Below are 13,729 nucleotides of genomic sequence, written 5' to 3' on the forward strand. Positions count from 1 at the left end.
TATCGGAAGGTTTTGTATAATTTCAGAGCTTCTCCTCTGACGTGAGTTTTTAACCTCACTAGCTTCTCCACAGCTGGAAGTTTACTCATATGCACAAACCTGTTGAACATATTTTGGAACGAGCACCACTCTTCCATATCTCCACTAATATTGGTATTTTTATTGTTTCCAATACCACCGCTTTTTTCTCTTCTTGCATTGTGGAAATTTTTATTAGTATTTCCTTTAATGCTTCTCCATATAGCTTGTCAATCAACTCCAGCTCTTCATCAATATCATCTTTTACGGAGTGATTGACCACTAATTCACGGTGGATTTGTTTTATATCCACCATGATTTTTTCCCAAGAGCTTTTTTTGTGCTCGAGTATTAGAATGTTTTCTGCTTTCTCTACGAAATTGAATGAGCAAGTTGGACGTCACTTCCTCTTCTTTTCTTATGCCGGCTTCATCATGGGTTTTTACCTTCTCTTCTTTGGAAGTATTTTCTTCCTCTCCTGGAGCATTCTCTGGCTCTCTTGGAATATTCTCTGGCTCTCTTGGAGCATTCTCTGGCTCTCTTGGAGCATTCTCTAGCTCTCTTGGAGCTCTTTCTAACTATTTTTTAGAGTTTTCCGCAAGGTTGGGTTTTAACTGATGCAACAATTCTTGCATCATAAATCTCACCTGCTCCATCACCTCATCTTTTATAGAAATCCTAATTGATTCTAATGATTTCTGATGGCTGGATTCCATTTGGCTTTCTTCTAAGTTTTCTGCTTTTTTGGGCGCCAATATAGCTTCTGCAGAAGTTTGGCCATACTTCTGCATCGCAGTTCTGCACAGTTTAATAAGATCAATCCCATTTTGGAAGAACTTATTATTAAAATAGTCCTCTGATGTCTCTCCAAGCTTATTGAGAACAGTGTCGTTCTCATAAAATTGTCTTTCTAAGCTATCGATGCGGTTTTGATATTGTGCAATTGATGCACTACGTATCTCTGTGCGTTCAATCTTCGCCAAAATTGCAGTCAACTGATCTGTGATCTGCTTTTGAGATTCGTATAAATTTTGTCTCTGAGCCATTTTTAATGTTTTTTTTTTTATTATTTTTTTTTTTTTTATTTAAGTCGACTTTTTCTTTTTAAATTTTTATTTATATTTTTTATTGTATATATATTTTTTTTTAATCTTTTTGCGCTGGTTTTTTTTTATCGAAGGACCATGTATGAACGTACTGTTCGAATGAATGTTTGTAAGACATTAAGAGTTTATTTAAAATCAATGATCTTAATAGCTAAATACAAAAATCTTAAAACTAACTAGAACTATGATAAGACATCTTGTGCACATGTGTACTTTCAGTCTTATCAGCCATTTCTACTTATAATTCTATATGGTCCCTTATATGGACTTTGGTTTTTCTTCCTATTTTCTACTTTTAGTAATACTAGATCACCTACTTCTAAATCTAGCTTATTTTCATATTTATTATTTAATGTTCTTTTTTCTTTGGTTTTGGTAATTATATTTTTGGCCCTATTTAATGCGAATTGTAGTCTAACTCGTAGCTCTTGTACATAGTCATCATAGTTGTAAATTTTATTTTTGTTTATATTAAAAGTATCAGATGGTAAGCATGGCAATTTACCATAAACTAATTCAAAAGGTGAATAACCTGTATCTATATGAGGAGCCGTATTATAAGCGAACGTGAAATATGGAATCCACTTGTCCCATTCATAATCATTTGCTGTTGTCAGCAAAAATTCATTAAGAACTCTATGGTTTCTTTCAACTGAACCCAACGTTTCATGGTGGTATGGTGTTGAAAATATTTGTTTAATTTTAAGTAATGATCATATATTGTGTTTTGTTTGTTTGTTTTTATTACATTTGTCGCAATACAATACAAATTTCTTAACCATCCTACGTCGTCTGTAATTTTTATTGGAGGCTTAAATATCAATATTTTTAATTGAGGGCTTTTATTACGAATTTTTATCTTCTCATAAGTTTCCTTAAATTCTTCTTTTGTATACAAATCAAATATTTTATCTTCATTTGAAAGCGCTAATTCTTTTATATTTTCTCTATTCATTTTAGCTATCAGTTTTCTCAGAATCGAATCTAGTTTCGCTGAGTTTTCGCTGAATCTTTCATGCATATAATTATTTTTGTTTTCAATATTTTGGGTTCGAGATTTCTTCATATTCGAAACGGGTTTCGTTGAATTATCATCACGACCTACATATGTGCACAATATTATTTTCTATATATACATATATTCAAATTCTATATATTCTCTACATTATTAAATTGCAATTTGTTTATATTTTTGACGTCATTAATGGAGGTGCATTCCCATATGTGAAGTTGATCAGGCTTCTGAGATGTGCATTTCTCCGGTTTATTTTCTTCTACACGTGTATTTTCTAATTCATTAAATCCATGTTCTTCATTAATATCATTTCCCTTATCTAATTCTTTCTTTGCCTCATTTTCTTTATTCTTCATGCCTCTTGTTGTTACTAAATTTTTTTTTTGTTTTTCGTCATATTCCTGTGGTATCATTTGTTTAAGTACATCAGAGTTAATTTCTATTCTGGAAAGTGCGTCTGCATTCGTATTCATTTTGCCCTTTTTATAGACAATTGAAAAATCATAGTCACACAGATCTAGTCTAATTCTAGTCATTTTTGATGAAGGATTCTTATGTGAAAATAGTGAAATTAATGGTCGGTGGTCCGTTACTACTATAAATTGTCTACCATATAAATAAGGTTTAAAGAAATTTATACCCCAATGGATTGCCAAAAGTTCTTTTTCTATTATAGGTTTATTAATGTCGTGTTTGTTAAATTTAGATTAAGGTCAATAGTTCCTATTGAATTGATTTCCTGATTTGTGATACCTGTTAATTTACATCTTTCTTCTGGAAAATATTCTTCATTTTCGAAATATTTGTTCATATGGCATAGTGATATGTCGGCACCTGTGTCGACAAGAAATGTTAATGTTTTATTTTTGTATGTGACAGTAATGAAATTTGTATTATTTTCAGTTAATTTAAAAATCCTTAATTTTGGCTTTCCGGAATATTCTCGTATTCCGAGCCTTCCATGTTTCCCGTGTCGTTTATTGCACGTATATATCTTCTGTCTCTGTTAGTGCTGTTATTATTATTATTCCTAGTTGTATTACTGTTATTTCTGTTGTTAAAATAGCTTTTCCTAATATTTGTGTTACTGTCATTATTTGACCTAAAACTGTTGTTATTGCTACTTGTCCTGATATTATTGTTTTGTCTGAAATTGTTGTTATTTGGTCTGTAATTGTTGTTATTCTGTCTATAATTGTTGTTAATTGGTCTATAATTATTATTAAAAAGAATTTTTATCAATCTCCTCTTTATTTTCTGATTGATTATTATTATTGATTATATTCTCTTCCACTGTTACCTCTTTACTTTGAGGTCTTCCCATTTTTTTTTTATCTCTATCTTAATTTTATCTATCTCTGTCCAAATTTCTTGAGCTTTTTCCCATGCAATTGGGTTTTGCTCGTCTCTGACAATTCTAAGGTTTTCTGCTAATTTTTTTCTTAATCTGACCAGACGTCCACCTCTCTTTTTTTTTTATTCTGGTGTCCATCTTTGGGATTGTTGTCAATTTGTCATCTTTTAACCTTTCCTGTTTTCTACTGTATTCCTCCAAAGTTAGTTTTTGAGGTCCTAATCTGGCTGGGACGTATTTAGGAATGTCTTCTGTTATGCCCAAAGGTACATATTCTTCCATCTAAAGATCGAGATTGCATGGTCAAGATTAAGTGGGCAGGATCGAGATTTGCAGGATCAAGTGGGTTGGTTTGAGATTTGCAGGATCAAGTGGGTTGGTTTGCGATTGGCAGGATCAAGTGGGTTGGTTTGCGATTGGCAGGATCAAGTGGGTTGGTTTTAGATTGGCAGGATCAAGTGGGTTGGTTTTAGATTGGCAGGTTCAAGTGGGTTGGTTTTAGATTGGCAGGATCAAGTGGGTTGGTTTTAGATTGGCAGGATCGCCATGTGGTGGTTTGTCAAAATAACAAAAGTAAATTAATTAAAGAGTTTGTTTTGTAACCGGCAGTGTTTGCCGTTGGCTACGCTATTGCTTTTGCCGATCTTACATTAATAAGGGCAAAAGGAGATTTTCTGAATAAAATTCAAGGCAATGTAGTTGCCGATTTGAGTCTTAGTCTTAATCTGTTTTATTTGTGGCCAAGGGGCTCTTTTTATATAAAATTTCTTTACTATTCTAACTTATTAATGTAAATTAATTCTATCTTGCTTAATCCTATTCCATACATGCACTTATTCTAATTTCGACAGTTGCAACTTGAAGAGTTGACCAATCAGGTTGTCTTCAAACTGGGGAATTGAGTGACTTTAATAATGTCACTCAAACACCAATATGATCCCTTTGAGCATTCGTCACATTTCATTCAAGTGCAGCTTGATCGATTTTGTTTATGTTTGGAGTGTGCGGTGTATGTGTATGTACGTGTGTGTGTTGATGTTTTTGTACAGTGGTGTGTAATGCAAGAGCACACTACAAAGTAAGGAACTGAAATCTTCCTACCGTCAAATCCGAAATCTTCACTGTCAATAGTTGAATCCCCATTAAGAGAACTATTTCAAATATTACCCTGATGTTCACATTAGTATCGATATATAAAAATAAAATATTCAAAATATCAAAGTTTTTTATGTGGCAGTGATTTGATGGTGGGTATATAAGATTCGGCATAGCCGAATATAACACTCTTACTTGTTTTATAGTATATTGTATGTATTTTATTAAAAACACACATAATAGTATTGTTATTATTACTAATATTGTTTTTAATATATAATTTTTTAACATTCTATTTAAAATTTTTTTTTTTAAATTTTTTCTTTTCTTTTTATTTTTCTTGATTGTTTTTATATTTTCCTTAAGGTTATTTATCTCCCTGATTAACGAGGATCTTATTTTTTCATTCTCTTCATATGTTAGTTGGAATGTTTTCACGTTCAGGTCCTTTTTCGTCCTGGCAAGTATTCCCCCTCTAGATTTGTTTGTATTTGGCAGTGGGAATATTGGATATTTAGGTTCTTCTTGCTTCTTCTTCAATTTTAAAGGTTTTGGACCTATGGAAAGGATTTCCGGCTTCTTCGCGTTGCTTTGTTGTTGCAAAAGTTTCGCCCACCTCTCCTCGGCTTCTTCGAGTTCCTTCAAAATTACTTTTAGTGGCGTATCCATTAAATTCTTAGAAAGGAATAAATATTTTTTTTTTTACGGATAATACTAAGCATAAGCTATATATGTTTTATCCTTGTTCTCAAAACTCCTAGATTAATTTACACATGCGTATCCCAACAAGCAAAATAAAAATGCTGTAATTTAGAATCGCATGTATAAAATTAAAAAAAAGAGTGGCAGGATCGCCATGTAATGAAAAGTCTATTTTCATTTAGTTTGTTCAAAATAATAATGATGGTTTATTCTTGTAAATCTTTGTTCTTATATACTATACATTTTCTAATTCTATGAGTGACTTTCTAAACTCACTCAATAACTTAAATTCTACTCAAATAATTAAAATAAAAGTACACTCAAATATTCTGCTGCATTAAACATACACCAGTTGTGTTCTAGTTAGCACTTGTTCTGTACTCCCATCACTAGGGTCAGATTTCAAGAGTGACTTACTTCACAACAGTGACATACTTCAGAAACTGAAAGTGTAATGACCAACAACAACACACACAAATTAAACAAATATGCGGTTTTTTTTTTTTCAAAGTAATAATTTGTCATAGTTTAATGCAACCAAATATATTGTGTGACTGCACTACTTAAGAGTATGCATTTGTACTCTACAATATGCATACACTACAACATCTTTATCATAATGTTTTATTGAGTAATAATAGACTCCACCTAGACGAGCTTCTGTGTACTGTTCTTTATTGAATTCAGTAGTAATATCAACAATATCAGCATCAGGGTCATCTTTAAATTCATTATCATAATCTTTCAGCACAGTCCACAATCCTGCATCGACCGCAGTAGTCATTTTCAGTATCAATTTGCTCTCGATTAGTATCAGTTTCAGGCATCTTTCCGGTATGAAAGTTGAAATAATTTTACATCTAGTTCCTATTTAGTTCTTGACTTGCTGGTGTTTGGCAATGGAGAGATTTTGAACTTTGGCTCCGTTGGCTTCTTTTTTCTAATTTTAGTGGCTTTAGATCGAGCGACCAGATTTCTGGCTTTTTTGTATTGCTGCTTTTTTTCAGCAGTTTCGCCCCCCGTTGCTTCGGCTTCTTCTAGTTCCTTTATTAGATTGTAGTGGTAAAAATGTTTTTATATAAGTGAAAAAAAAATGGGATTTAGTTTTGTAACCGGCAGTGTTTGCCGTTGGTTACGCTAACACTTTTGCCGATCTTACCTTGATAAGGGCAAAAGGAGATTTATGAAATAAAATTTAAGGCAATGTAGCTGCCGATTTGAGTCTTAGTTTCAATCTGCTTTATTTGTGGCCAAGGGGCTCTTTTTATATAAAATTTACATATGTTCTATACTATTCTAACTTATTCTAATTTACATTTTATCTTACTTAATCCTCTTCCATACATGTACTTATTGTAATTTCGATAGTCGCAACTTGAAGAATTGACCAATCATATTGTCTTCAAATTGGGGAATTGAGTGACTTTATCAATGTCACTCAAACACCAATATGATCCCTTTAAGCATTCGTCACATTTCATTCAAGTGCAGCTTGATCGATTCATAATACCATCTGTTTCAATTGGAAAATCTGTATCTACCAGTTGAAATGTATGTTTACATTCTATGTTTGTTAAATTTAGATTAAGGTCAATAGTTGCTATTGAATTGATTTCCTGATTTGTGATACCTGTTAATTTACATCTTTCTTCTGGAAAATATTCTTCATTTTCGAAATATTTGTTCATACGGCATAGGGATATGTCGGCACCTGTGTCGACAAGAAATGTTAATGTTTTATTTTTGTATGTGACAGTAATGAAATTTGTATTATTTTCAGTTAATTTAAAAATCCTTAATTTTGGCTTTCCGGAATATTCTCGTATTCCGAGCCTTCCATGTTTCCCGTGTCGTTTATTGCACGTATATATCTTCTGTCTCTGTTAGTGCTGTTATTATTATTATTCCTAGTTGTATTACTGTTATTTCTGTTGTTAAAATAGCTTTTCCTAATATTTGTGTTACTGTCATTATTTGACCTAAAACTGTTGTTATTGCTACTTGTCCTGATATTATTGTTTTGTCTGAAATTGTTGTTATTTGGTCTGTAATTGTTGTTATTCTGTCTATAATTGTTGTTAATTGGTCTATAATTATTATTAAAAGAATTTTTTATCAATCTCCTCTTTATTTTCTGATTGATTATTATTATTGATTATATTCTCTTCCACTGTTACCTCTTTACTTTGAAGTCTTCCCATTTTTTTTTATCTCTATCTTAATTTTATCTATCTCTGTCCAAATTTGCTCGTCTCTGACAATTCTAAGGTTTTCTGCTAATTTTTTTCTTAATCTGACCAGACGTCCACCTCTCTTTTTTTATTCTGGTGTCCATCTTTGGGATTGTTGTCAATTTGTCATCTTTTAACCTTTCCTGTCTTCTACTGTATTCCTCCAAAGTTAGTTTTTGAGGTCCTAATCTGGCTGGGACGTATTTAGGAATGTCTTCTGTTATGCCCAAAGGTACATATTCTTCCATCTAAAGATCGAGATTGCATGGTCAAGATTAAGTGGGCAGGATCGAGATTTGCAGGATCAAGTGGGTTGGTTTGAGATTTGCAGGATCAAGTGGGTTGGTTTGAGATTGGCAGGATCAAGTGGGTTGGTTTTAGATTGGCAGGATCAAGTGGGTTGGTTTTAGATTGGCAGGATCAAGTGGGTTGGTTTTAGATTGGCAGGATCAAGTGGGTTGGTTTTAGATTGGCAGGATCGCCATGTGGTGGTTTGTCAAAATAACAAAAGTAAATTAATTAAAGAGTTTGTTTTGTAACCGGCAGTGTTTGCCGTTGGCTACGCTATTGCTTTTGCCGATCTTACCTTAATAAGGGCAAAAGGAGATTTTCTGAATAAAATTCAAGGCAATGTAGTTGCCGATTTGAGTCTTAGTCTTAATCTGTTTTATTTGTGGCCAAGGGGCTCTTTTTATATAAAATTTACATATCTTCTTTACTATTCTAACTTATTCTAATTTACATTCTATCTTGCTTAATCCTATTCCATACATGCACTTATTCTAATTTCGACAGTTGCAACTTGAAGAGTTGACCTTCAAATTGGGGAATTGAGTGACTTTATCAATGTCACTCAAACACCAATATGATCCCTTTAAGCATTCGTCACATTTCATTCAAGTGCAGCTTGATCGATTTTTGTTTATGTTTTGCAGTGTGAGGCGTATATGTAAGTACGTGTGTGTGTTGATGTTTTGTACAGCGGTGTGTAATGCAAGAGCACACTACAAGATCTTCTAGTGGAGCTTCCATCTATATGTTTTTTTAGTATCAAAGATTCATGTTGAATCCATTTCGAAGGACTATGAATGAATGTACGTTTCGTTTTGAATGTTTATAAGACATTAAGGGCCTTATTTATAAAAATTATAACAGGTTTATAAGGCAACTTTTCATACAAAATTTTGTTCAGTAAACCATTTTTTAGAGGTTATTTTCTCTCTTGGAACTCTTTTTTTTAACTCTCGTAGAGTTTCTTCAGCGTTTCATGGAACCTCTTTTGTTATTGAAGCCAGTCTTTTCTCCCTTTTAGAGATTATTTGCTCTCTTGGAGCTTTTTAAACTTTCGTGGAGTTTCTTGGGGTTTTCTTGGAACTTCTTTTTTGGATCTATTCCTGGATTACTTGAAGCTCTTTCCTCTTTCTGAACATTTTCATTAAATGCTGTTCTGCATTTTGCAACATTATCAGCATATCATCTCTCATCTTTTCTTTAATGGCTATTATCATGGATTCAATGTACTCTTGTAGGCCTTAACACTATGTCTTCCTTTATAGTTGTCGATATTTTGTATGCTTCTTTCTGGTATACTTTTTATTTATTTATTTAATTTATAATTAGCGATTGCTAATTCAATATCTGTCTATACCGAGATTGACTTTTTTCACGAAAAGTGAACCTGACCTCGGCACTGATCCGGCTCGAAAGACCAAATGTAAAAATGTATTAAATAAAAAATACACAAAATTACTTGTGAATGTTTATGAGACCGCGAATGGTTGTAATGCACTCGTCCAATTCTCGTTAAACACTAATTTTTTTAATAAAACTAAAAATCTTAATAACTAATAATATGCAGCTATTTACAAGCTCAATAATGCAACTCTAACATATGTATATCATTTGTAGGATTATTGTCATTTCAAGAATTAAATTTCTATAGAACCAATATGTTGAAGATGTCCTGATCGCCTGATCTTGGCGCTCAGTATATCTTCAAAAACATTTCATGTGTTTTTGCTCATATAATATAAGGCCTTCTTAATTGAGCTTTCTAATTATTATTCTTGCTATTATTGGGGGAATACCCTTCCAAACTAATTGCTTTAAATTCCTGAATACTTTCGTTTGTAACATTAAGTTGTTCGCTAATACCATCGCTTTCTTATATGTCGTTTAATGTGTAATGTGGGAATGTGAGATTTTTATAATGTATTATTATTATTTTAATCTGTCTGTGGTCTTCAATGCGTCAATTTCCGAATTTCTTCGAAGAGCGCAAAGTCCCTATTTAATAAGAAGATGAGTATTGTAAAAGGTTTAACAAAGTCTGGTTTTATTTGTATAATTTCGGGTTTTATATACTATATTTTAGTATCCCCCTCTGTTATTCTAATTAATAATCTATCTTAGTCTAATTATAATTATATTTTCCTATTGGTTATTATTTGATGCCTTCTTATGTTAAAAATATGTTATTTGAGATGTTTGAGTTACAAGTTTAAAATTGCTTTTTCGCTTGTCATAGCTCTCTCGGCTGCTTCAACTGCTTCCGGAGATGTTGTAATGTCTTAAACATGAATAGGCTTTGCCAGCTTCATCGCGCTCTTTATTCCTCTATGGTGAGGGGTTGAGGACCAACAATTACCAATTTTTTATATTTTATATTATATTTACATATTATGTACGAAATAACTATTCGCCTTGAATGTTTGTAAGACACTCTGAATGTTAAAAGACTGCGAGTGGTTGTAAGGTACTCGTTAGATTCTTTTTGAACACTGACTTTATTTATAAAACTAAAAACTTAAGAACTATTAAACAAAATCTTAAAACTAACTTAGAACTAAGATAGACCTCATGCCCCCTTTTTTATGCATTCAATCTTATCAATTTAATATTCCCATCTAAGGGTAGATTTTAAAGTGTGACTACATCTTCCTATATTTGTAGCAGTAGTAGCCAGGAATCCACGACCAAGCTTAGCTCTCTTCTCCCGGCTCGCTTTGTTCAATTCTAAATCTCCATCAGGATATTCTTCTTCATCGGCTGGATTATTATCTTTATTGGCAAAAGAAAATGTTTCGTCACCAGTATCGGTAGTAATATCTTCGGCTAATTCGGCACTTCCTTCTTTAACGATAGCCCCAGTTTCATTACATGCATTTTTATCGTCACCATTATTAGCTTCAGCATCATTGCTGAGGACCTTCAGCATAATTGTTGAGGACCAACATTAACAATTTTTACCATTCTAACATATTCTATTTTACATATTATGTACGAAATAACTATTCGCCTTGAATGTTTGTAAGACACTCTGAATGTTAAAAGATCGCGAGTGGTTGCAAGCTTCTCGTTGGATTCTTTTTGAACACTGACTTTATTTATAAAACTAAAAACTTAAGAACTATTAAACCAAAATCTTAAAACTAACTTAGAACTAAGATAAGACCTCATGCCCCCTTTTTATGCATTCAATCTTATTAATATTCCCATCTAAGGGTGGATTTTCAAGTATGACTACCTCTCCTATATTTGTAGCAGTAGTAGCCAGGAATCCACGACCAAAGCTTAGCTCTCTTCTCCCGGCTCGCTTTGTTCAATTCTAAATCTCCATCAGGATACTCTTCTTCATCGGCTGGGATTATTATCTTTATTGGCATAAGAAAATGTTTCGTCACCAGTATCGGTAGCAATATCTTCGGCTAATTCGGCACTTCCTTCTTTAACGATAGCCCCAGTTTCATTACATGCATTTTTATCGTCACCATTATTAGCTTCAGCATCATTGCTGAGGACCTTCAGCATAATTGTTGAGGACCAACAATTAACAATTTTTTACCATTCTAACATATTCTATTTTACATATTATGTACGAAATAACTATTCGCCTTGAATGTTTGTAAGACACTCTGAATGTTAAAAGATCGCGAGTGGTTGTAAGGTACTCGTTGGATCCTTTTTGCACACTGACTTTCTTTATAAAACTAAAAACTTAAGAACTATTAGACAAAATCTTAAAACTAACTTAGAACTAAGATAAGACCTCATGCCCCCTTTTTTATGCATTCAATCTTATCAATTTAATATTCCCATCTAAGGGTGGATTTTCAAGTATGACTACCTCTTCCTATATTTGTAGCAGTAGTAGCCAGGAATCCACGACCAAAGCTTAGCTCTCTTCTCCCGGCTCGCTTTGTTCAATTCTAAATCTCCATCTCATCGGCTGGATTATTATCTTTATTGACATAAGAAAATGTTTCGTCACCAGTATCGGTAGTAATATCTTCGGCTAATTCGGCACTTCCTTCTTTAACGATAGCCCCAGTTTCATTATATGCAATTTTATCGTCACCATTATTACCTTCAGCATCATTGCTGAGGACCTTCAGCATAATTGTTGAGGACCAACAATTAACAATTTTTTACCATTCTAACATATTCTATTTTACATATTATGTACGAAATAACTATTCGCCTTGAATGTTTGTAAGACACTCTGAATGTTAAAAGACCGCGAGTGGTTGTAAGGTACTCGTTGGATCCTTTTTGCACACTGACTTTCTTTATAAAACTAAAAACTTAAGAACTATTAAACAAAATCTTAAAACTAACTTAGAACTAAGATAAGACCTCATGCACTATTTTTATACATTCAATCTTATCAATTAAGATTCTTAAAAGTAACTAATGTTGGTAATAGGTTGAGTCTTAAAGGATTTTAAACAAATTTTTTGCAAATTATTTTGGTATTTCAATACAAATTTCAAATATTTTTGTGAAAATTTATTATTGAACTGACATTATGATTAAACCTATGACAGAGTATATATTATATATATATATTATAACAAAATAAAACTTCTTAATATCTTAGCAAATAATAATTTAATTTAGCTCTATTAATAAAAATCAAATTAGATTTAATTTTTTTATAATTTGATAAAAAATTATTATAGTTTAAATAAATATTAAGGTTTAATTATATATTTAAAAATATATATTAATAATGTAATTTAATATAATATAAACAAAAATCCATTATGTATATTAATTTTTAGCTTAAAAAATTTATTAATAAAATTTATTAAATATATAAATAAAAAATATAAATTGCCAATAAAAAATTGTTTTAATATAAAGAATTCAAAAATATAATACTCTTATTTTTGGTTCAACTGGCTAAAAAACCTTTTTTGTAGGTGCGCGGTAATGGTTGTCGGAATTGATCATATTATTTCTCGCTAATTTTCATACTTAGATTTCTCGCTAATTTTCATACGAAGTCGTCAGTAACTATCACATGTTCATTGCTGTAACGTTCATCTTTAACAATTTGCACACTGCTCTTTGACTGGGTTGTTAACATAAATGAAGAAACTCATTTTTCTAGTAGCTTTCTTCAGTAAAGTAAAGAACTGGGTAGTAATTATGGTATGGGTGTTGGTGGTGAATAGATGTTTATCGTCAAACTTAATGCTCAAGTGTCTTCCAGGAAAACCCAATAATTTTCATTTACGGCTAACAGGTCGAAATTTTCATTATAATAATATAATAATATTGACATAGGTTAGGTTACGTGGGTTGCTCGCTAATAAGCGAGTTCATTCGGAGGCCTTGTGGCCCATTGTGATACCCTTAGAGTTGACATTCCCTTATATTGAGAGAATAGTTTCCCTCCCTAATTTTGTTGACTACGGTGTTTCTAATAGAACCTATCATGTTTACTAGTAACGCAACTCTGAGACAGTCCAGATCATGGAAAAGAGATCTACGAAGATAGAGTAGTCTGTGCTCTTGTAAGGCTGGGCAGTCACGTTAAAGGTGTTGTACCGTTTACACTTCTTCTTCGTCCAAGCAGCTTCTACAGTAGCTATAACGTGGGTAGCCCATACGTTCCGACATATGTCCAAACATACAGTGCCCAGTAATTATAACAGTTAGAAGCAGAATATTAACATAAATAAGTCCACTAAATTTTTTTAGGGTCGATTTCTGTCCAAGTATCTGCATGATATATGACTGAAACAAATTAGCGTGCTAGAGTTATTGAGACCTCCCGATATTAATCACGTCTTATATATATACATAATTAAGGTAACAATTGGTTCAAAAGTTTTGCTTCACACAATAATATGCTACCTTTATTGTTGCGTCCTCTTGATTTGTGGTAATGGATGAAGATTCGACGTATCTCGCTATCGTT

This window comes from Lucilia sericata, unplaced genomic scaffold, assembly GCF_015586225.1.
Source record: "Lucilia sericata isolate MDLA Ls3-8-SP2 unplaced genomic scaffold, ASM1558622v1 Contig002338F_arrow, whole genome shotgun sequence".
NCBI classification, from domain to species: domain Eukaryota; kingdom Metazoa; phylum Arthropoda; class Insecta; order Diptera; family Calliphoridae; genus Lucilia; species Lucilia sericata.